A 26,099-nucleotide genomic window follows, 5' to 3' on the forward strand; every position below is an offset into this window, starting at 1 on the left:
TAGTAAGAATCTTTACTTAAAAATTCAAATATTCCCTGGATTATATAATATAATCATAAGACTGATTATGATAATAAAACAATAATGATAATTAAAATCTTACTAATTGGTACATTGTTAATGGATCTTCCCCACAAGCCTTTGAGACAGGTCTCATTAAAGTTCTTTGTTGCAAGCAACAGACATCAAACCAGTCAGAATAGTTTGAATATGAGAGCAATGCTCATAGAAACCACTCTCAGGAGAGAATAACTGAAAACAGAATAAAATCTTTTGAAATCTTTTTTTTTTTTCATATATTGTTGAGCAGATTGGAAGCAATAGTACATGAGTTCCACAGGTAACTAATTATCAGGAGCCAGAGTTGGTCACAGGGGTTCTGGTTATCCCTACTGATATAAGGATTTTTTGAGAAGGGACCCAGAATAGAAAGCAAAATCTCAGATCCATGTAAGGTCAAAGACTGAAAGGAAAGCCTCTCAGATGGGAGCAACCAGAACCACTAAAGGGTCACACACTCAGAGGATAGTGTCCTACAGAACCCACTGTCCGGCAGAAGCACAAAACTCATCCTCCAAACACAGGAGAAACTTCTGCTTTGGTTGGTCAAAGTGGGATGGGGAGAAGAACACTCTTTCATGAGAATTCCTAAACAGTGGCCTCCAGTTAACAAACGTGGTATGAAAACAAAACAAAAACTTCAGTGAGGTAGCAGAGGAGGAAGTAAAAAAAAATAGATCTTTCAGATAATCCAGACCTGAAGAAAAATAGAATATCATTGGATATAAAATTGTGGTTTATCAATTGAAAAATCCCACTCTCCAGATGTTTACTCTGTAACATAGAGTTACATTTTTTAAATCAAAACTTGAAAGGACTACAATGAGAAACTGACAAGTAAATCATTATATTGGAACATTTTCAACATTGAATACATTACTAATAAGAAGGAAAATATTTGTAATTACAGAAAATATAAAAAATACATTTAAAACATAAAATACAGAAAATACTACATCTCAAACTTATTGGATGCAGATAAATTAAGGTGCAGATTAAGATTAATATGATTTTTAAAGATTTATTTTACTTATTTGAAAGTCAGATTTACAGAGAGAGAGAGAGCAAGACACAGAGAGATTTTCCATCTGTTGGTTCACTCTCCAAATGCCCTCAATGGCTGGAGCTGTGCCATGGTGAAGCCAGCTGCCCAGAGCTTCCTACAGATCTCCCACATGGCTGTGGGGGCCCAAATATTTGGTCCATCATCTGCTGACTTTCCAAATGCATCAGCAGGGAGCTGGATTGGAAGTAGAGCAGCTGAATCTCAAACCAGTGTCCATAGGGGATGCTGGTGTTACAGATAGTGGCTTTACCTGCTATGCCACAGCTCTAGCCCCGACACATATAAATTTAAGAAGTTAGAAATGTAACAATAGAATCAATCAAAGTTAATTCATAAAGTTAGGAACTTAAAAGCATAATCCAAAAGATAGTAATATAACAAGGCTAAAAGAAAATTATATAAAGGAGTAATAAATTTAATAAACCTATATATTGATATTTCTCAAAAGAAAAATATTAGAAATCACTAACATTAAAAATGAAAAGGAGGACTATATTAGAGAAACAAAACTATAAGATAAATAGAAAGATGACAGGACCAGTGTTGTGGCCTACTAGGTTAAGCCTCTACCTGCAGTGTCAGCATCACACACGGGCGCCGGTTCCAGTCCCAGCTGCTCTTCTTCCCATCCAGTTCTCTGTTACTGTGTCTGGGAGAGAAATGGAAGGTGACTCAAATACTTGGGCCCTGCACCCACCTGAGGGACCTGGAAGAAGCTCCTGGCTCTTGCTTTCTGATTGTCCCAGTTCCGACCATTGCGGCCATTTGGGGAATGAACAAGCAGATGGAAGGCTTCTCTCTCTTTCTCTCCCTCTTTCAGTCTGCCACTCAAATAAATAGATCTTAAAAAAATAAAGATGATTGATTGACAGAAAGATGATAGAGAGGCTATTTATACTGAGAATTGACTCATATGATTGTCCAGGCTGAGATGCTCCACAATATGCCATTTAGAAGCTGGAGATGATTCCCCGGAGAACTAGGGAAGTCTGTGGTATAATTCACTGTGAATCCAAAGGCCTGAGAACCAGAGCAGCAGCTGGGGTAAGTCCCAGAGTCTAGAGGCCAGACAAAATGGAAAAGCACATTCTTGACACATCATTATCCTTTTGGCCACACACACCAAGGCTCATCACCAGATCTCCCCGACAATGTCATTAGAACTGAGTGCACAGCTTTTGTGTTCCATTGTGAGTAAACGTGAGCAGTAAAGGCATCACATGTCGCATAAACAAGGTGGATTTATTGTATTTAATTAGACAGGAATAATAAATGGGCTTTTCTGATGAGTGTCAACTTATGAAGATCCTCTACTTAGACTCTGCAATAACTTATCTCTTTCAGTCATATAAAAATACGCCAATAAAAAAACAAAGAATATTCTTATTTATTACAGTTTAAGAAAAACTGCAATTTTAGAGTTATATGCACAAGGACATAAATTCTATTTGAAGCCAAACTCACTAGAATATTTCCCAAGTGAATTAGAATATCAATATTTTCAAACTTTTTTTCTAAAAAATACTATAACAACTAATTAAAATAAAAGCAATATATTTATTTTTGTTTCTCACTATTAATATTAAAATTACAGGGAGGTAATTTTATATAGATATATACATATATAGCATATTGAAATATGCCTTAGGCTATAAGTATATTGTGTAAATTTGAGAGACCATAGAATACTTCATTTGGGTTAAATCATGCCTTTGTTTTAAAACACATGTTTCCTCAAATTACAAAAAAAATGAAATAAAAATTCATATCACATTCTCTGAATTCTCTTACTTACTCTTAGTTTATAAAGGTAGATCTCATTAAGTATGTTTTACATAACCACTGAGGTTGAGTGTTGTTCTAAAATATTTTGAAGATAAAAACAGTAACGTCCTCCTCACCATGTAAGTCAGATTTTCACTGATTTGGTGAAGAAACATCAGAAAGAATTCACATAGCTAAGCATCTAATTACTTCAGCAGCTTTCAAGGTGAGTGCCCCAGGAAAATCAAAGGATAGAGGCAGAAAATGTATCTGCATTCATTTGAGGGTGGGTGGATGAGCTTTCTAGCTCACCTGTGCTACTACAGTGAAACATTCTTAGTTGTGTCTTTTTGTTCATCCTTACAAACTGAAGTTGTTTGCCACCTGCTAGAGGTCAGTGTTTGTCTTTGTTCAAGATCATAAGCCCAGCTTTGCTGAAAGTAAGGAGTCAGGTAAAGATCCTGGCCAGTGTTTCAGCTCTCTCTCAAGAATATACATGAGTAAGTGTTGGCTGGAGGAGTCTGGTATGGATATTTGAATCAAGTTCAGTTACCTTATTCCTTAGCAGAGAAGCGAAGAGCTGGCTGTGTTTTATAATTTTGAAAAGGCACCATTACTGAGAGTGAGTAACTTATATTGCTGTGAAATATATAAAAGGAGGAAGCAATGACAAAGGGTGAGATAAGAAGAAAAGGGGGTAACCAAGGCCCAATCAGAACAGCAAGCATTGGAGACCATATACATATGGGCAAGAAATCAGCCTTGGAAACTCATGACTAGAGCCTAGGGAGATTACTGACGCCATAAACAAGAGTGTCAAATTGTTAAGTCAACAACAGGAGTCACTGTGTACCTACTTCTCATGTGGAATCTCTGTCCTTAATGTGTTGTCCAATGTGAAGTAATGCTATAACTAGTACTGAAACAGGATTTTACACTTTATGCTCTATGTGGGTGCAAGCTGATGAAATCTTTACTTAATATATACTAAATCAATCTTCTGTATATAAAGGTAATTGAAAATGAATCTTGATGTGAATGGGATGGGAGAGGGAGCAGGAGATGGGAGGTGTGCGAGTGGGAGGGAAGCTATGTGGGGGGAAGCCATTGTAATCCATAAACTGTACTTTGGAAATTTATATTTACTAAATAAAAGTTAAAAAAAAGAAATCCAGACATCAAACCCTACAGCTGAGGGGCTACTTCACTCCAATGTGTTCTGATCAGCAGTGAGGCATGTTGTAGGCATGTGTCACCAACTAGTTAACCTTTGTGAACTAACGACATGTTCAAATCCAGAGAAGATTCCAGTGATCCCCACAATCTCTGTAATAGAAAGTATATTTTGTTACAATGCCTAGAAGAGAAGAAAAACAAATCAGAGAATTTCCAACAGGGGATTGTCCCTTGGAAGTGCACCTGTCATGGGCATTCCTTGGGAAAAACACTGAGTAATGCTATTTTGGAGGACATTTGCCCTAGCTGAGGCCCACAGAGACTGCTCAATTTTTCTATCATATAACCCCGTAGAACTGAACTCATGTAGAACACTACAGTAACTGGTCAGTAAAAACAAACACTACATCCAGGAAATTATAACATGCCTAAATAATTCACCAAAGTGCACTTTATACGTCAATTCTGGGTGACAAACAGGGCTGGAAGAAGACAGGATGAGGGTGTATAAGATGTGTGGAAAGAGTAAAATATGAGGGCCTAAAGTTTTTTCAAAGTTAGGCTCACTTATCTCAAAGTGATGAGCAAAGACCATGAACTACAAGAAAAATTAGTTAACATAGATGTGAAGATGTCTCTCTCTGGAACCTTCAGAGTTGGAGCAGACACAGAAGATCGGAAAAGAAAGGCCTAAAAGAGTTGTCCCATCAAAAGATTTCACATCTTTGAGGAAGCAGAAACATTGCAATTAAATGGAAAAAGTGAATTATAGAAACCTGTGAACACAGGAAAACATTATTAGAGATAACAGGTGACACCATAAAAAGGCAAAAGACAGGGCTCAGAAAAAAGTGTAATTTAACAGGTGGGGATTATGGGGAATAAATGTTAAACCAGGCAAAGAGAATTTTAAGATTCTCTGGCTCATTGTCCCATGGAGATGTTAATGACTTGGTGGTTACCTGTGCTTGACATATCCATTGTAAAGCAGGCAACTGGAGAGAACAGTAATTAATCAAAATAAATTATACTTGAGTGGTACAAATGGAAATACGGTAACACTTGAGATGTGTTTAACTGTACAGTATTCGTCTAGTTAGCAACTACTAACCCCCATTATACTTTGTTTTACCTTCTCCTCCAACTGATTTTTATGTTTTGTTCTCAGTTTTCTGACCTCTCTCTTTTTTACCATTTCTCCCTCAATTTTTAAAGCTATCTTAATTTGTAGCAGCCATTTCCTTAGACCTATTTACTGTATCAGGTTTTTGGAGTGGCAGAGCAAACAGAAGAGAATCCCAAAAACTCCAGACTGACTCACTACTGAGTCCTGAAATGGTTTGCCTGAAATATGTCCACTTCTATCATTATTGCAAGCTCACCAGAAATAAAAAACATTTTGGTTTATTCTGTGAGGAAAAGCATGCTGGCACTGGATAATGATGGAATTCTCTCCCTGTCTAGCAAACAGGGATTTTGGCAAAACAGAGGGATTAGCGGAGAGGATCAGATTGTCGTATCATAAAGAGTTCTTAGATGTAAATACCAGCACACCCCCTTACTAGATCAAGCAGAAAGAAACTATTTAAAAATACTGATAATAGAGACTTGCCAGCAGGGTCAAGAACATATTTGGATGCTGCAGTCATACAACTAAGTTAAATGCTTGTGTCCCACTGCCAAGGACTACAGGGGAGCTTTATAGCCACTGTCAATGTCGTGGACACTGGGGTTTGCATGACCTTGGGTAGGAGTTTACTCCACTGGAACTTCTGCAATTGCTACGTTAAAAAGAAATATCTCCATCACATGGATTCCTCCTTCAGCTCACACTTTTCAACAATGATATTATGGCAAGATGTATGTATGATTGGATCAAGGTAATATTCTAAACCCCAGTTGCAAAGGAAGCAAGAAAGTGAGATTCTCAGGGCCGGCACTGTGCCATAGTGGTTTAAGCTGCTGTCTGCAGAGTGGGCATAACATATGGGTGCTGGTTCAAGTCTTGCCTGCTCTACTTCCAATACAGCTCCCTGCTAATGTGCCTGGAAAGTCAGTAGAAAATAGACCAAGTGCTTGTGGGAGGCCCAGAACAAGCTCCTGGCTTCAGACTGTCCCAGATCCAACCATTGCACTTATTTGGGGAGTGAACCAGTAGATAAAAGTGCCCTTTCTCTCTCTCTCTGCACTTCTTCAAATAAATAAAAATAAATCTTAGAAAAAGTGAGAATCATACTTCATACTTCGAGGACACGAGATTCCTAAGGTGAATGATTGTCACACACAAGAGGTGAGACATCCAAGAAGTGCCTAAAATCTATGCTAAATGCCTACCACAGTAAGGGAGCTTTCAGTAAACAGAAGGTCTTTAAATGTTAAGGAAAACTATTAAATTGTGTGCTGAATGTCTACTTATTATCACTTGCCAATTGGCTTCTCTGAGAAGACCATCAGCATACCCTTGATGATGCGTGCACTGATTCTGGGACTCAGTAACATCTGAACTGACCTTCTCAGAACCCCAACTCCTTTCAAAGCTGTAACTAACCAGGCTTAGAGAGCCCATGCATTCAGCTACATCATTTGATAAGTGCATGGACACTGGATGCCTTGGCAAAGATTTCCAAAATAATCAGTGACAGTGCCAGAGCTGGAATAATGTAACTGCACGCTCCACATGACCTTCACACTTGCTTTTCCCCAGGATGCATGTGCTGACTGGATCAGTCTCAACATTAGATTTTATTTTCACTTTTGTCAGCTCTATACTTCTAACATTTCCTATTATTTATATAACTATCATCCTCCCCCCTATTTTTAGAGTTTTCTCCTTATGTGAACTGTTCTTTCTCTAAGCAAGTCTGCTCTGTGCTTGGTTCCAAATTGTGCACATATTGCTCAGCTTTTAAACCTCAGCTTGTGTTTCTTCCTCGGCCTAGAGTATTCATCACATTTTCTGGTTGAAAATAGTATACTACGGCCGGCGCCGCGGCTAAATAGGCTAATCCTCCACCTAGTGGCTCCAGCACACCGGGTTCTAGTCCCGGTCGGGGCGCCGGATTCTTTCCTGGTTGCCCCTCTTCCAGGCCAGCTCTCTGCTGTGGCCCAGGAGTGCAGTGGAGGATGGCCCAAGTGCTTGGGCCCTGCACCCCATGGGAGACCAGGATAAGCACCTGGCTCCTGCCTTCGGATCGGTGTGGTGCGCCGGCCGCAGTGCGCCAGCTGTGGCAGCCATTGGAGGGTGAACCAATGGCAAAAGGAAGACCTTTCTCTCTGTCTCTCTCTCTCACTATCCACTTTGCTTGTAAAAAAAAAAATAGTATACTACTTCTTGGAAAGCAAGTCAAGTAACCTCATGTATGGTCAAACATACTAGACCTAGCTTAGTAACAATACATGTGTGCATTATACTGTAACACTATTATTCATTTACACATATGCATCATTTGACAATATGTAAGTGACCTTGCCTAATAGATCTTTGAAATCCTATTCCCTGGAATATCACTTTATCCATAAGGAAGAATAAAGGTCTGATGAGTGGCTGATATGATCTTTAAGTCTATTTTGTATAGGAAACATCTTCATAGCAAGATTCTAGGTGTTGAAACACACCAACATTAAATATATTAAGTATTTTGTGAGTGTAATCTTGGAAACATCATCTCATTACTGGCTCTTATCAAAACATTTCAAGAATGGGGTCTAGAGATCTGGCTCAGGGCTTATCATTGTAGCATCCCATATAGTCATGCCAGATGTTCCACTTCTGATTCAGCTTTCTGCTAATGCACCTGAGAGGCAGCAGATGATGATCCAAGTCCTTGGGCCCCTGCCCTGCATAAGATGGAATTCCTAGCTCCTAGCTTTTTACTGCCCCAACCATGGCTACTGTGGCCATGTGGGAAGTAAACCACCAAATGGATAATCTCTCTCTCTCTTGCCTCTGACCCCATGTAATTCTTTCAAATAAATAAATTTTCAAAAACATATTTCCAGAAGAATTTTAAAAAGCTTTCAGTAAACCTAATTATTGGGACTATCTTAAAACTGCCAATAGCATTGGTTGAGAAATTAAAACATAATTTATGTAACTTGAGTTCTCTCAAAGTTGTCTTCCAGTTTATTTTTTAATACAACTAGTATATATATATATATATATATATATATTCAAATCATTTTGGTGGGAATCAAACATGCATTTTTTTTAACTTTTATTTAATGAATATAAATGTCCAAAGTACAGCTTTTGGATTACAATGGCTTCCCCCACCCCCATAACTTCCCTCCCACCCGCAACCCTCCCCTTTCCCTCTCCCTCTCCCGTTCCATTCACATCAAGATTCATTTTCAATTCTCTTTATATACAGAAGATCAGTTTAGCATATATTAAGTAAAGATTTCAACAGTTTGCACCCACACAGAAACATAAAGTGAAAAATACTGTTTGAGTACTAGTTATAGCATTAAATCACAATTTACAGCACATTAAGGACAGAGATCCTACATGAGTGACTCCTGTTGTTGACTTAACAAATTGACACTCTTGTTTATGGCATCAGTAATCACCCTAGGCTCTTGTCATGAGTGGCCAAGGCTATGGAAGCCTTTTGAGTTCACCGACTCTGATCATATTTAGACAAGTTCGTAGTCAAAGTGGAAGTTCTCTCCTCCCTTCAGAGAAAGGTACCTCCTTCTTTGATGACCTGTTCTTTCCACTGGGATCTCACTCGCGGAGATCTTTCATTTAGTTTTTTTGTGGGTTTGGTTTTTTTTTTTGTTTTTTTTTGTTTTTTGTTTTTTGTTTTTTTTTGCCAGAGTGTCTTGGCTTTCCATGCCTGAAATAATCTCATGGGCTTTTCAGCCAGATCCACACGCCTTAAGGGCTGATTCTGAGGCCAGAGTGCTGTTTAGGACATCTGCCATTCTATAGGTCTGCTGTGTATCTCACTTCCCATGTTGGATTGTTCTCTCCCTTTTTTATTCTATCAGCTAGTATTTGCAGACACTAGTCTTGTTTATGTGCTCCCTTTGGCTCTTAGTCCTATCATTATGATCAATTGTGAACAGAAATTGATCACTGGGACTAGTGAGATGGCATTGGTACATGCCACCTTGATGGGATTGAATTCTAATCCCCTGGTATGTTTCTAACTCTACCATTTGGGGTAAGTCAGCTTGAGCATGTCCCAATTTGCACATCTCTTCCCTCTCTTATTCCCACTCTTATATTTAACAGCGATCACTTTTCAGTTAAGTTTCAACACTTAAGAATAACTGTGTATTGATTACAGTATTCAACCAAAAGTATTAAGTAGAACAAACAAAAAAGAATACTAAGAGGGATAATGTATTAAGTTGTTCATCAACAGTCAGGGCAAGGCATTTTTAAAATGACATTTGGCATCCATATTGTGGAGGAGGGAAAATAATCCATTGGTAAAGACAGGTTCAGATATCATCTTTTTTAAAAAATATTTCTTTATTTTTTTGAAAGTCAGAGTTACACAGAGAGAGAGAGAATTGTCCATCCGTTGGTTCACTCCCCAATTGGCCGCAATGGCTGAAGATGGATGATCCAAAGACAGGAGTCAGGAGATTCTTCCAGGTCTCCCATGTGAGTGCCTGGGCCCAAGGACTTGGGCCATCTTCTACTGCTTCCCCAGGCCATAGCAGATCAGAAGTAGGGCACCCAGGTCTTGAACTGGCACCCATATGGTATGCTGGTTCTTCAGATCAGGGCATTAACCTGCTGTGCCACAGTGTCAGCCCCTTGGATATCATTTTAATTGGACAATTTATTGAGTCAACTTTTCCTTTCTAGTTTACTGCAATAGTCATATTCCATAATAGAACATATTAAATTTCCCAGGGCCAAGCTAACTTTAACATTAAAATGACTAACATGTTCCTGATGGAAGCTTTCAAAATGTGGTTAAAAATAAATATTATTTCATATTACCATAATCTATCAATTGTTGGCATTAAAATATGATGAATATGAGTTTATAAAAATCATTAATTCCTCTAAAGTACATCTCATATTCACCTGCTGCATTCATGTAGATCTTAGAGGGGAACAAAGGAAAGTCCCCAGTACACAGCTCATTTCCATTAGATGGGAAATGTGGGAAGCCTTTTACCTTGACTCCCGTAAATCAAGACCTGGCTGCAATAGGTTTTCAATAGAGGTAGGTATTAATTTAACGACAACATTCATCACCTTAAAGGGCTTTTTAAAATTAAGCAGGATTCAAAACTGTCTGAATCTTTTAAAATGGAATGTCCTTATTCCATCTTTCAAGGTAGGGCTTGTGTCTGCACAAACATGCTAAGCTCTACTACCTTCCTAATACAAGAAGGGAGGCAAGATGAAAAGAAGAAAATGCAAATTTCAATAGAAGTCACTCAGCCGGAAGAATAGGCTCAATCTAGGAGCAGAAGGTTACTCCTGTGCCTCTGATTACATTTAGACAATGAGAGTAGCTTGTAGACAGGGAATGGGGCTGGAAATCTCCAAAGATCAAAGGGCATGTAAAATAAAATTTAAGAGAACTATTAGCTTGCTAGGCTGTCATAACAAACTGCTATAAACTGGGTACTTACACAACAGAAATTATTGTCTCAGTTCTGGAGGGCAAAATTCTGAGATGGAGGCCCTGATTCCTTCTGAGGACCTGTTCGGAGTTCCTACTCTTGGCTTGTAGACTTTTCTCTGTGGTCTTCATATAATCTGCACTCTGGGCATGTATCTCATAGCCTAAATTTCTTACACTTATAAGAGCACCAGGTATATTAGATGACAACTCACCCTAATGGCCTTCTGGCCTTATTTTCATTTGATTATCTCTGTAAAGAATTTATCTCCAAATAAGGTCACATTCTGAGGGAATGGAGGTTGGAACAACCTATCTATTCAGGGGACAGGTTCCAACTCAATGATAGTGTGATGTGCCAATCATTTAGCTTGCATATCTCCTCAAATGCACCTCTATGGTGTTTTTGCAAGACTTCTGTCCTCTCTTCCTACAGCTGCAACTTTAAGTTCATGATCTCACCGTGGGAAGTGCTATAGCTGTCTATTAAATGTCACTACTTGATTATATTTTACTTCCTCCAACTTGCTCTACTGTACACTGCAAATCAACTCATCCTAATATGTTCACCTAATAATGTCATTTTCAAATTAAAAGTAAAACAAAATAAAAAAAATGGTTAATGGTTCTGTATTGGTTATGACATAAAACAATTATTTATAATATACAAGAATGACTTTGCCCTCTGCAACTTCTTGATCTTATCTCTTTTTTTTTTTTCTTTTTTGGACAGGCAGAGTTAGACAGTGAGAGAGAGAGAAAGAGAGAAAGAGAAAGGTCTTCCTTCTTCCGTTGGTTCACCCTCCAATGGCCGCTGTGGCCGGCGCACTGTGCAGATCCGAAGTCAGGAGCCAGGTGCTTCCTCCTGGTGTCCCATGCGGGTGCAGGGCCCAAGCACTTGGGCCATCCTCCACTGCCTTCTTGGGCCACAGCAGAGAGCTGGACTGGAAGAGGAGCAACCCAGACAGAATCCGGCGCTCTAACCAGAACTAGAACCTGGGATACCAGCGCCGCAGGCGGAGGATTAGCCTAGTGAGCCACAGTACTGGCCAATCTTCTCTCTTATTCTTTGCCTTTACATGTTCTATCTCAAGCTATAATGGTCAGAATAGCATAAATTAGCTGATGTTGCACTAACAAGCAATCTCCCAAAACCCTAAGTGGATTAAATCAAATAAGATTTATTATTCTCCTTCTTTATATCCTTATGGACTGGCCACGGTACTCTGTTTATCATAACCACTTAGGGTCCAAGGCCAACACAGCAGTAACAATGCTAAACATTATTAGGAAGAACATAGAAAATTATATAATTTTCCTTAAAGTTCATTTATTTAAATCTACCTCATTGCCACAACCCACTTCTAGAGAATATGGAATCCTCAAACAATCCCAGAAAAACTTGGATGATTATAATCAAAATTAATAATCCCCTCCATAAGCCTAATTGAATGTCTTGCTTGAATATCAATTAAATATTTTCCTATTACTAAAATGCCTTTTTTATCCATACAAATCTGAATCTATGAAGAATCATACTAAATATATCTCCTCCACTGAGTTTTATAATTGGATTGCCTCCCATCTTATGCAAACTTCTCTTCCCTAAACTTTGTAGTACTCAATGCCTCTCATTACATTCAGCACCAGTTATCCTATGCTGTAGTTATTTGGATAATAATTGTTTTCCCTACAAAATGATTTGCATTAGAAGCAGGAATGAGGTTTAATTCATTGGAAAATTCATGGTACAGAAAACAAGGGTCTTATGCAAAATGACTTTTATCATTGGTGATAGATAGACTTTATCATTAATATTAAATAACTTATTTAATTTTTTGAGATTTGCTGTTTCTTAATTTTTGTATAAACTTTTCATATTGTAAAAATACAGTAATTCAAAAATTGTTCAGTTTTGCAACTTATTTTAATATGGACAAAGATCACCAAATACATGTAAGCAGAAACAAAGCAAAAATGTCCTTTTGAAAGAAGCTTCTTTGTTTAAGAGGGACTAAACAGTCTGAGAGATCGCAGCGAATTGTGCTGTCCATCATCATGCACTCACTTTGTTTTGATGCTCACACCTTGAAAGTATATCCTAGATCATCCTGCTATAATGAATTACCATATACTGGATGGTTTCAATCACAAACATTTATTTCTCAAGATTTGGAAGTTGGGAAGTCCAAGATTTAGTGTCTAGTAAAGGCTGGCTTCCCGGTCTACTAATAGTAGTCGTCTTCTTCCTTTTTTTAATGATTTGTTTTATTTATTTGAAAGGCAGAGTGACAGAAGGAAGAAACAGAGAAATTTTCTACTTGCTAATCCTTTCCCCACATCATCACTATGGGCGGGACTTGCCCAGGGCAGAGACAGGCCAAAGCTATGAGCCTGGAACTCCATTTGAACATTCCTTGTAGGTGGCAGGGACACACGCACTCGGGCCATCGTCTGCTGCTTTCCTAGGCACATTAGTAAGGACCTAGTGCAGAAGCAGAGCAGCTGCATCTTGGACCAGCATCCTGATACAGGTCAATTGCATCACAGGTGGCAGCTTTAAACTGACTGTAGCACAACACTGGCCTCTAGTCTGCTTGTGCCCTCACATGATGGAGATCAGATAAAAAATTCTGGAGTCTCTTCTCATAGAGTCACTAACCTCTTCCATGAGCTTATACACTTTATCCTTATAACCTAATTATCTCCCAAAGGTTTCATCTCTCAACACCATCACAGTGGGGCTAGGATTCTAGCATATGCATTTGGGGAGAACACAAACATTGGATTCACAACATATTACATACTGTATTATTTGAAAAATGACTTAAAATGTAGTCATTTTATATTATAAGCTGATTATATATATTTATTATATATATTTATTTTATAAGCTGATTATATCTATACTGAACATATGCAACTGATATACAATATTCCCCCTCTTATCTGAGGTTTCACTTTCCATGCTTTCAGTTGCCCTTGATCAACAGCAGTTAAAAAAGCTTGAATGGAAAATCCATAAACAAACAATTCACAACTTTTAACTCACTTGCTGAGTAGCATGATGAAATCCATCCCACATGAGATGGAATCATTCCTTTGTCCAGCCTATCCACAGTGTATATGCTACCCACCTGTTAGTTACTAGTAGTTGTTTCAGTTATCAAATCAGCTGTCACAGTAATACATAACTTGAGTTAAAATAATGCTTATTTTACTACTGCCTCCCAAGTGCAAGAGTAGTGATGCAAAGAAGGCACCAGGGCATAAAATATGGAAGGGTAGGTTAGCACTGTTGTTATGGCCAACACTTAAAAATGTATAAGAAAATAAATGGTGTATATAGGATTCAGTACTAGCCATAGTTTCAGGCATCCATTGGGAGTCTTGGAATGTATCTCCCATGGATTGGCAGTGTGGGGGTAAGCTACTGTATTCACTTCACTCAAGTATATAATTTGCTATTTTTAATGCTTTAATAAATATGTATGCCTTTCATTCAGTTCTCCCAGTTACTATTGGTCATGAGGTAGTTGCCTGACATTGTGTTTGATTGCTAGAACTTGGTCATTATGGTTTAATTATCAGTTTAATTAGGTAATGTTTATTTTTGATAATATCTGAAAGAGTTTCATATCCATTTAAAATGTATTCTAAAGGAATACATTTGACTTAGTGGTTATGACACTTGCATCCCATATTGGAATGCCTGGGTTCAATACTCAGGAGGTATTGGCTCCAACTTTCTGCTAATGTGGGAGGTAGTGGTGATGGCTGCAGTAACTGGGTTCCTGAAATAAAAATGGGCGACCTCAACTGAGTTCCCAGTTCCCACCTTCAGCCACAGCCTCAGCAATTTTGCATATTTAGGGAGTGAACCAGCAAATGGAATACACATTTTGCTCCATCCCTCACAGTGTTTGATAGCCTCTTTGTCAACATCTCTCACTCCTTACTTCAAAGCTTCCTCCAGATGGGGTGCTTGAAATATTTATTATAAAATTAAACTCTCAAAATATTTTAAATAATTTTGCTTATTTATATAAGTTCAATAAATTTCATGTATTTCGTATATATACAGATTTAAAAGCGCAGTGATAATTCCCCCTTCCACTATCCTCCCTCCCACCCATATTACTACTCTCCCTCCTTCTTCCTTACTTATTCTTTCTTTATTTTACAATGACGTACATTCAGTTTATTTTAAAATTGCAAGATTAACCCTCCACTAAATAAAGAATTCAACAAAAAGTAGGGGAAAAAACAGTGTTATACAACAGTAGAGACAAGGGCTGTAAATAATAGTTCTTAAAATGTCAATTTTGTTAATATGCATTACATTTTCTGTACTCTATTAGTTACCACAGATCAAGGAAAATTGAACTAGAAATAAAGACCCTCCCAACAAAGAAAAGCCCAGGACAAGAGTCTTCACTGATGAATTTTACCAGAACTTTAAAGAACTAATTTCAATTCTTCTCAAGCTATTCAAAATAACTGAAAGGGAGGGGATACTCCCAAACTCCTTTATAAGGTTAGCGTCACTTTAATTCCAAAACCAGAAAAGGATAACAAGAAGGAAAATTACAGACCAATATCCCTGATGAACATAGATGCAAAATTCCTCAAAAAAATATTAGCTAATCAAATCCAACACTGCATCAGAATGATCATGCACCTGGACCAAGTGGGATTTATCCCTGATAGGCAGGGGTGATTCAATATTAGCAAATCAATAATGTGATACATAGCATTAAAAATTGAAGAATAGAAATCATATGATTATCTCAATAGATGCAAAGGAAGCTTCGATAGAACTCAAATTCCTTGAGCTTAAAAAACCTTGAGCAAATTGGGCATAGAAGGAACATTCCTTAACACAATCAAGGCAATATATGACACTGAATGGAGAAAAGTTGGAAGCATCTCCTCTAAGATCTGAAATCAGACAAGGATGCCCACTTGCCTATTCAGTAAAGTCCTGGAATTTTTAGCCAGAGTCATTAGGCAAGCCAAAGAAAGCAAAGGGATACAAACTGGAAAGGAAGAAGTCAAATTACCTCTTTGCAGGTCACATGATTCTATATTTGTGGAGCCTGTATTCTATAATCTACAGTTAGCCTCTAAGAGACTACTGGAACTCATAAAAGCATTTGGTAAAGTGACAGGATATAAAATCAACACACAATTGTCCATATCCTTTGTATACAACGCTACAGTTGAGAAAGAGCTTGTAAGATCAGTTCCCTTCATATTAGCTACAAAATTGTAAAGACCTTAGAATAAATGTAACCAGTAAGGTGAAAGATCTCTATGATGAAAATCACAAAACATTAAAGGAGTAAATAGAAGACACAAAAAATGGAAAAATTTCCAATGTTCACAGATTCAAAGAATATGATCAAAGTGTTTATAACTACTCAAAGCAATTTACAGATTAAAGATGATCCCAGTTAAAATACCAATGACATTTTTCTGATATCTACAAAAATAATACTAAAAGTAATATGGAAACATAAGAGACCCTGAATAGCTAAAGCAATCTTATGCAAAAATAAATAAATTAAAAAAAGCCTGAGACATCACAATGCTAGATTTCAAGACTTAAAATAGGGCAGATATAATCAAAACATCCTGGTACTAGCAAAAAAACAACATGTAGACCAATGGAACAGAATAGAATTCCAAGAAATCAATCCACAGATATACAACCAACTAATTTTCAAAGGAGCTAAAATTAATCCCTCAAAAAAGGACACTGTCTTCTGTTCTTGGAAAATTGGAATTGGATCTCCACATGCTGAAGTATGAAACAAGATCCCTACCTTATACTTTATATAAAAATCCACTCAAAATGGATCAAGGGTCTAGATTACAACCTGATACCATCATATTACTAGAGAACATTGGGAAAACTCTGCAAAACATTAGCATAAGCAAAGACTTCTTGGAAAGGACCCTAGGAGCAAAGGCAATCAAGTAAAAATAGACAAATAGGATAACATCAAACTGAGAAGCTTCCAGGCTACAAAGGAAAAATTCAAAACAGTGAAGAGTCAACAACAGAATGGGAGAAAATATTTGCAAATTATGCACTCATAAAGGACTAATATCCAGAACCTATAAAGAGTTCAAGAAAATAAACAATAATAAAACAAACAGTGCAGTTAAGAAATGAGTAAAGGACTTAGACATGGAGTTTTCAAGAGAAGAAATTCAAATTGCCAATAAACACATGCAAAAATGCTTAGGATCACTAGCCATCAGGGAAATACAAATAAAAACCACAATGAGGTTTCACTTCATCACAATTAGAATGGCCCTCAAAAAACAATAAATGCTGTAGAGGATGTGGGAAAAATCTTTCCCTAACCACTGTTGGTAGGGATGCAAACTAACTCAGCTATTGTGGAAGACAGTATGGAGATTCTTTAGAAAGCTAAAAATAGATATACCATATGACCCAGATATTCCACTACTTGAAATTTACACAAAGGAATTGAAATGAGCATATGAAAGGGTTATCTGTATCCCTGTTTATTACAGCTCAATTCTCGATAGCAAAGATATGAAATCAATGCAGATACCCATCAGCTGATGACTGGATAAATAAAATGTGGTACATATGCAATATGGCATAGTATTCAGCCATAAAAATGAATGAAACCCTTTCTTTATCAAAACCTTTAAGTTGAACAAAAATGGTAGGAAAACCTAAAAGTTGATTGACTACTTTTTATTTATTATCAATTATTTATTTAAAACATAAGGAGACACAGAGATAGACAGAGGCAGAGAGACAGACAGCAAACTCCCACTCACTGGTTCACTCCCCAAATTCCTGCAACAGGAAGGGCTGGACTAGGATGAATCCAGGATTCAATTCAGATTGAACTGAATTCAGATCTATTACTTCATCTATCACCTGCTACCACCCAAGGTTCATATTAGCAGGATACTGGAATCCAGAACAGAACTGGGACTCCAAATCAAGCAGTCAAGTAAGGGATATGGACATCCCAAGCAGCATCCTAACCTCTGGCCAAATATCTATACCTGGAGTCCTTTATAAGTATTTCTAGGCTTTCTATAAATTTTCTACCTAAGCAGCACCCTCTTGTTTGTATTCTTGTTAGCTATGGCTTTTCTCCCCCAGAAGCAATCCATCGCTCTTTTCCTTTTTCTAAGTCATTGAGTACTGATTGTAGTACTATACAAATACAGTAAATGCACAGTTGCCTTTACGGCTATAATCTTGGATTCTCTTTAATTTCTATACAAGGGAGTCACATTTCAGACAAGAAAAGTTATTCCCTTTGTCATAAGTACTGATGAGAGGTAAAATTTTAAAGTAGCTATTAGGGACCAAATAATACAATGTTGTATAAGGAGTTAGTAGTGTATCTTTATATGTAAATACACATCATGATAGGCATTGCATCAAGACTGGGCACATATTCCTAAAATCTACTGGCAGTTTTGCCCTTTGGTAGAAGTGTTCAGTAGATAAACTTTGTCTACAGCAATACAGTTTAAGGTACATCCCTTAAACTGATCAGCATCAATCTGCTAACTGTTTTCTATTACTTGGTAAATACAGAATCTGAAAGTGAGCACTTTCATACTTTTATAGCAAGTGGGATTGCCTGACATCCAGATACATGATTAACGAACACATTTCACTAAATAGGTTGTAAAACAGGTTGAGATTATCAAACTCAAATGTTACACATATTTTGGTATGAGCTAGTACTGATGTTGTTTAAATGTTAAAAGAAAAAAAAAAATTGGTCCTTCACCACATAGAGTTTGCAGCTATCATCCAGAGGTCGCTTCTATCTCCTTTTCAAGGCTCTTTAACCTTACATGTTTCCCCAAGCTTCTTATCCTTGCAGAATCTATATATTCTACAGAGAAGCTGAATATCTCTGAATGTAAATCTTTATTATAAGAATCTGTTATGAGGAAAAAAGCACTGGATACAAGTTTCAATGATGTATTATTTCTGATCAATGATCTTCTAACTCCAGTATACACATTACACAATACTGCATTAATGTATTTAAGCCAAAAATGGCCAACAGACACATGAAAAAAAAAAATGTGCAGGATCACTAGCCACCTGGGAAATGCAAATCAAACCCACAATGAAGTTTTACCTCACCTCAGTTAGAATGGCTCTCAGACAGAAATCAGAATAATAAATGTGAGGATGTAGGGAAAGGGTACCCTAATCCTCTGTTAGTGGGAATGTAAACTAGTACAGTCACTGTGGAAGACAGTATAGAAATACCTCAGAAAGGTGAAAATAGATATACCATATGACCTAACAATCTCACTCCTGGGAATTTACCCAAATGAAATGAGCATATGAAAGTTATTTGTACCCCATGTTTACTGTAGTTCAATTAACAATAGCTAAGATATGGAATCAGCCCACATGTCCATCAACTGATATATATATGGAGAGAGAGAGGGAGAGACAGAGAGATAGAGAGAGAATGGAATACTACTCATTTTGAGATTCTATGATTGTTTACAGCCCTTGTCTCTACTGTTGAGGAATAGTGTTTTTTCCTTCCTACTATTTGTTGAACACTTTACTTAGTATAGGGTTAATCTTATTAGTATAAAATTAGCTGAATAAAATCACTGTAAAAATTTAGAGAGGGGATAAGACAGGAAGGAGGAGGAAGAGTGGGTGCATGGGCAGGAGGGAGATTATGGTGGGAAGTATTGTTACTGGAGAAATTGCAGGGTTCTTGTCTTCGCACAAGAAAGAATTCAGGCATGAGACAGAGAGTAGTGGGAGGTAAAATAGCAAGGTTTATTAGGGAAGGGACATCCGTAAGGATAGATGGGGAGAGACTTGGGGGGGTGGGGTGGAGGTTACACGGTTGAGTGGAGAGAATACACCTGGCCAGACCAGGCGGGTGGCTCAGCAGAGAGGCAGAGGGCTGAGCGCAGTCGGGTTAAGGCTGGGGGTTTTCAAGGAGATGGGTCTTGCTTCCCCACCTCTGCTCCTCTTGAAACAAAGGGCTTTTTGGATGTAAATATAAAAACTTCTCTCTTGACGGTCTGAAACAAAGGACTTTATGGATGCAAATGTTATCAGACAGGAGGAAGGGAGCAGGGTGTTTGAGATGCAGATACTGGGCTGCATCTGGGAGATTGTGGAAGATTTGTCAGGCAGAAAGGGTGGGGACCCCCAACTGGCAGGTTATCAGGTAGAAGGGGGCAGGGCAGGACAGGATGCGAATACCGGGCTGCCCCTGAAACACCATCAGGATGACTTTGAGATGCAGCATATGCTGGACATAGATGTCTTCTCTCTAGGCCTTCAGGTCACACACACATAAGCTCATAACTGACTTCCTACCTAACATTATCACTAGATTCCTAAATCTGTATATTTGAAATACATGAAACTTATTCACCTTAAAAATTATTAAAGAAATGTAAATATATATATCTATAGTTTTCACCTAAACCCTTCATGATTTAGCCGTGTTTATTTTCACAAAATTCTGATAGATGTTTCATGGATAAATAGAAGCTTCTCCGCCTCCACTAGCACTCATAATCTGGTAAACAGACCACAATTTTAGCATTACTTCTTAAAACTATAAGGATTCTTCTTTAGAGGGTAACTGAGATTAATCTCTGATGGACACAGCCTGCTACAAAGATCAGACTCTGAACCAGAGACCATATCCTCTACCAAAGAGCATTGTCAAAGAGCATTGTCAATGCACGAGACCCAATGTACACATACAGACACACAAACAAGCACATACACTCAGGCTGCCATGTTGAGACTAAAACAATTGTATTTTATCTGAAGAGCAATATATGAGGACAAACAGACAAACAGTAGGCTCGGCTTTGGTCTGGGTACTAAACTTCAAACTTCCATTTAGTCTTTGTTGTTCTGAGATAGAATGTGTAATAAAGTATTGATCTAACTTGATGCAAACATATCCATTTTTAACCAACAAGCAATGTGGGATGTGTAAGATCCTCCAGCTCATCTAAGTCCCATTACTCTAGTAATCTGTCCAATTTCTCTGATTTTTTTTTTCATCTGTCAAGTGTAGATGACAATACATGCTTCATGAGGTTGTGGGGTGAATTAAATTATTCTAAAGTGCTTAATTCATTGTCTAGCATATCATACATATGTTCAAAAAAAAGCCCCATTCTTTATTCATTTTTCTTTTTAGCATGACTTTCCAGCCAAGATTTATAAAATAGCTTACTCTAGACCCAACTCCTTAACTGAGTCTATAAAAATGCATAATTGGGAAGTTCTTTATTTACAAATATTCACTATGGCCAAATGGCAGAGTGAGACCACAAAACAGACAAAAGAAAAAGGATGGCTCATCTCAAAATCATGGGAAGAATGGCCCATCCCCCTTCTTTCAATCTGATAAATTGCCCAAGGGACTCGGTCTGGCAATACCTAGAACTGAAGAAGTCTTTTAGATTTGGAACATGAGCTAGCTTATCCTGTGTCTTGATCCCAGAGGGGAGAAGATATTTGCAAAGCTCTTTCAGGCAAGATTCATGCATTGTCACCTTGAGAATCATTGACCTGGACAGAGGTGGACATGTGTAAAATGACCATAGCTGATGCAGATGCTGCTGCAATTAAGTGCCAAAAGAGCATTAGGGTGAGTGCAAGGGGACAGAGAATACGTATTGAGAGAATCCTCCACAGCGATGCAAAAATGACACTACAGCTGATTTCCAGGTGAGACTAATCCAGAATGATCCATATAAGCATTCAGGAAAGAAGCTCAGACTAACTATATTTGCCAGGAAAAAAAATACCAGCCTAGGTGGAAATGAGACCCCCGTGTTTAAAATAACATCATCAGTTTGTTTTGCATTGATACAAGCTTCAGAGATATTAACATATTAGAAATGCATTGGCCTCAGGTAAAATGCAAACTCTTTTTCCCAGATACCTGGCAAAAAGAAGGATCATTTCTCACTTATACCTCTTCACAGAATAACTTTGTTGGAGTTTTAATGATTTTTTTGCTGACTGTTCAGAGAGGTGAATATTCTTCAATGCAGTTATGGGAAGGAATTATAATCTTCCAGAAAAACTTTATATTAACATAAAAACTAAATTCAGAAATTCCTCATTTGAATGTACATAGGCAGATGTAGGGAACTTCCAAGTTATATAAACAATTCAATCACGAATGAGTTTTATTCTGTAAAATTAATGATTACAATGGAGTACTCACTTTCCAACTTGAATTGCATCTAGGGAAGTACCTTTACACTCCTTGCAATGGTTTTAACAAGCAAAGGCATAATATTGAAAGGACAAAGTGTGGTAGATTCTTTATTCTTTTATGTAAATCTACAATGTAGTCTGTTTTCAAAGTTGAGTTGTATATAAACAAAATTTTAAATTTCGCTCATCTAGATTGTCTATTTTCTCAATAATTATGTTTTTCTCAATAATTATGTTTTTGCACAATACTAGGCAGTTTGATTTATTGATAACAAATTACACAATTCACTAGGCTTTGCAGCACTCTCCCAGTATCATCAGTCTTATAATAAATATTTAAACTCTTAGAGCATTCCAAGAGCAACACAGACATGCAAGGATTACAATTGAGAGGGACAATGTGAGAGACAAGAAACAGAAATGTGTGGAAATAGGAAACTCACAAAAATATACACTTGAAACTTTAACTTTTGTGAATGGATATTATAAAAAAAGTGAGGTATTAACAAGGTTGGTGATGATGAGAAGAAAGCGAACCCACATACACTATTAGTGGAAATGCAAAGTGCTGCAGCTTCATCAAAAAATGTTGAGCAGCTCCACAAAAGGCTAATAATAGAATTCTCATCTGAACAAGCAACACCCTCCCTAAGTATCAATTATAGAATTAATTTTTGCTTCCTCTCAAGTGTATATGTTGAAGTTTCTACCCCTCAGTACCTCAGAATGTAATTTTATTTGGAGATAAAATCATTAAACAGGCAGTTCAGTTAAAAATGAGATCTGAAGAGTGGGTCCTAAATTAACAAGAGAAGGAAGATGAAACACAGAGAGAGATACCAGGGATGTGCATGCATCAAGGCCAGGTGAGGAACTGTGTGGCCATCTGTAGGTTAAGGACAAAGGCCTTAGAGGAAGTTGACCACACTGACACAGTGGTCTTATGTTTTCAGCCTCTAGAACTGTGAGAAAAAAACCTCTGTGGTCCTTGAAACTCCTATCTGTGGTATTTTGCTGTGTTGGCCTAGCAAGCTACTACAGCATATAACCAAGACAAATGCAAACAGATGTCTACACAGAAAGTTGTACACGAATGTTCATAGCAGAACTATTCATAAAAACCAAAACATGGAAACAACTCAATTATCTATCAACTTATAAATAGGTAAGAAAGTGTGGTACATTCATCCAATGTGGTCTTAGCTTTAAAAATCAGTGAAGTACTGAAAATGCAAGAACATGAGTGAGCTTTTGAAGGAGTGTGTTGAATACAGAAGCTAGACACAAAGAACACAAATTACATGATAGTATTTATACAAAGTATCTGAAATAGACAAATCTATAGAAACAGAAAGTGGGTTAGCATTAAATAAAAGAGATGAATGAATATGGGGATTGATTTTGGAAACTTCATAAAAGTTCTAGAGTTAGGGATGATAACTGAACACTTTACGATACACTAAAATCATTGAAATAACATATATACTTCAAAGGACAAACATTATAGAACATGAGTTACATCTCAATAAAACTAAGGCACAAAAGAGAATAAAAGAGGAATAGCCCTGGCTTCTGTGTTTGATCCATAAAGAGGATTACTATCATCAAAGAGTGGACTACACAAAAGGAATAAATAGTCTACCCTAACATTTGAGAATGAAATACAAAGTTATATTAAACTATGACATTATGGAATTTTATAAATTTAAAAAAATTTAAAATTCTCTTCATATTTAAAAAATCAAATGCAAATTACAAGAACAAATGATTTGTGTACTGAAAGGAATGGCCAAGAGCCAAGAGCTGCCATAAGAATGGCCTTAATAAAACAGTCCTGGGAAATGGGGAGTAAACTAAGTTCACAGAGAAGGCAGATAGCTACTACCCAGAGATAAGGGCTACTACCCAGAGATAAGGGCGACAGAACATCCTGGTACGCACCTAAGCCCCCTCCCCTGTGCTTGTTCAAGCTTAACAAAGAAACCGCGAGGCACGTAGGGCACGTAGCCCCCTGTTTCTCCTCCTCCTCGAGGACCTCCTCCCCTTGTAGTTGCCCAATAAACTTACGCCACCCTATAGTATGTTAATTTTGTGGTTTTGCCCTTTAAAAACTGTGTAAAATGATTGTTCGGGGCTCCTCTCTGCCCCCGCTGCTTGCGCTGCTTGCAGCAGCAAGAAGAGGGCCCGTTTGCGCAAATGAAATAAAACTGCCTCCTGCCTTTTGCATCGTCTGGTCTGGAGTCTGTGTTTCTGGGGTCGTCACAAAAGGACACCGCTTTTGGGGTCCTACAGTACCAGAAGAAAACAAAAATAAACACCACCTAAGAATGTGAGATTCTGATACTAAATAAAAGGAATTTGTGCCGGCCTGCGGCACAATGAACTGGGTTTTCCTGAAACAGAGTGGGAATGCAGGGACAAGGATGCAAAGAATGGAGCCAAGACAAGTCCTGATCAAGGCTCCTTTATTGAACAAATCCAGTAGTATTTAAACAGGACCAGTTGTTTACAAGAAGGAGCACAAAAGATTTACATATCAAAAAGGCTCTTAAGGTTACAATAAAACACTTAGGTGATAAATGCAGGTTACAGGTGTGACTGATTATCTGTATCATCTCTTGTGAAAGGTTTAGGTTCTTCCTGCCTCTTCCCAGAATCTCCCCTAGCCTAATTGTCTGTGCAGGGAAGTCTCCATTCATATGTTTAAGTGTAAACAAAGGGAGCGACTACCTGTGGCTGCCCACAGAATTGAAAGAAGTAAGGGAATGCATATTTAGAGTAAAAAAATCTGTAAAAGCTAACAGAATATCAATCATTTTTTACAAGAAATGATGGGGTACTAGACAGACTTGCCCTTAACATTAAAACACAATTCAGGTGCTGATCTTCTCTAAACTGAAAACAGCAAAAGCTGTGACATTAAAGTTATTTATGAGAATTTGGCATAGCTATTTGACATCACCACCTTGTCTGTCCTTCAGGTTTCCAGACAAAATAAAGAGTTGTGGACTCCTTGTGGATCCTGAGTCACAGTTCACAGTCCTCAACCTGAGAGGGATAATTGCACAGAAGCCACCAGTAATCAGTCTGTGTGGTATTATCACTATCGCAAATCAATCCTGGGGACCCTGTTCCCTTCAAACTCCCTCTTCCACCACGGCTGCCCTGGGTAAGAAGGTCATGTCGATCTCCTAGTGTGTCTTCTGCAAGTATGACTGCTTTAAATGTCTTCCTTCAAGGTCAAATATAATACTTGCCTTGCCATTTGGACACCTTGTTTCTAAGCAGTAGCAGTTTCTTGGGGTCACAATTGATGCTGCCAGGTCATTGCCACTGTCTTTGCCTCAGCCACCATCTGAGCCACTCTGATTATCCACATGTGATCAGCTCCTCATGGCCTCTGCCCCAACCTACCTTCCATTTCCAGAACCATCAGCTCCCCCTGCCAGTTAACATCCATTTCTATCTGTCACATTTCAGGCTAGAGAATAATTTCCTGCTTCTTCCTAAATTTCTCTTTATTGATAAATGGATTCCTCCTCACTTCCATTTAGGTCTCTAAAGCATGTCTTCTGATATAGATAGATGATAGCACATTTGATAACAAATCTCAAAATGTTTCATGATTCTTAAAATGTATTTTCTAATATCCCTATTCAAGTAAATATCTCAATCTCTTTGTAGCAAATACTTGTGAAAATTAACCATATACATCAGGCATCAATGCAAGGTAAATATAGTATGCACTAAGTTTTTAATAAGTTTACAGGATATTTTTACATAGCATATGGTTGAATTGTGTCTGTCTTCTTTTTGGCTCTGTTATTGATTTCGATTATAAGATGCCAAGAGGTGTTTATATGATAAGTTGCCCTATAAATGGCTTTGTACTCAGACAATGAAATGAGAAATGTTCATCTATAACCATAGTCCAGATGCTTCCTTGAAGATGTCGCATTTAATGCTGTCAAAAACTTTGTTTCAGAAGAGACAAGCTAACTTCCCTTTAATTGACATACCTTGTCTTCCAGAGCCAATATCACACAAACTCCATAACTACATCAAAATCCTGATATAAAATATTTAAACCTAGAAATCCTTTTGTCATCAAAGGCTGAAATTAAAATTAGCATTAGTACTATGTAATGTAAAGCTACTAGTGAGAATTCTATTCCTAATG

General features: G+C 37.7%; 1 long non-coding RNA gene across 4 annotated transcripts in view; it reads right to left on the reverse strand.

Moving 5' to 3' along the window:
* LOC149122308 (uncharacterized) overlaps nt 1–26,099 on the reverse strand; it is a 291,013-nt gene that overhangs the window by 18,570 nt on the left and 246,344 nt on the right. Inside the window, exon 4 of one of the 4 annotated variants that reach the window (XR_016220635.1) lies at nt 1,695–1,775. The exons of the other annotated variants lie outside the window; for them this stretch is intronic. This is a non-coding gene — a long non-coding RNA (uncharacterized LOC149122308). Of the gene's footprint in view, nt 1–1,694; nt 1,776–26,099 lie in introns of those variants that run through there. 4 annotated transcript variants of the gene reach the window in all.

This window comes from Oryctolagus cuniculus, chromosome 14 (assembly GCF_051225735.1).
Source record: "Oryctolagus cuniculus isolate XC-2025 breed Fujian yellow rabbit chromosome 14, ASM5122573v1, whole genome shotgun sequence".
Taxonomy (NCBI): Eukaryota; Metazoa; Chordata; class Mammalia; order Lagomorpha; family Leporidae; genus Oryctolagus; species Oryctolagus cuniculus.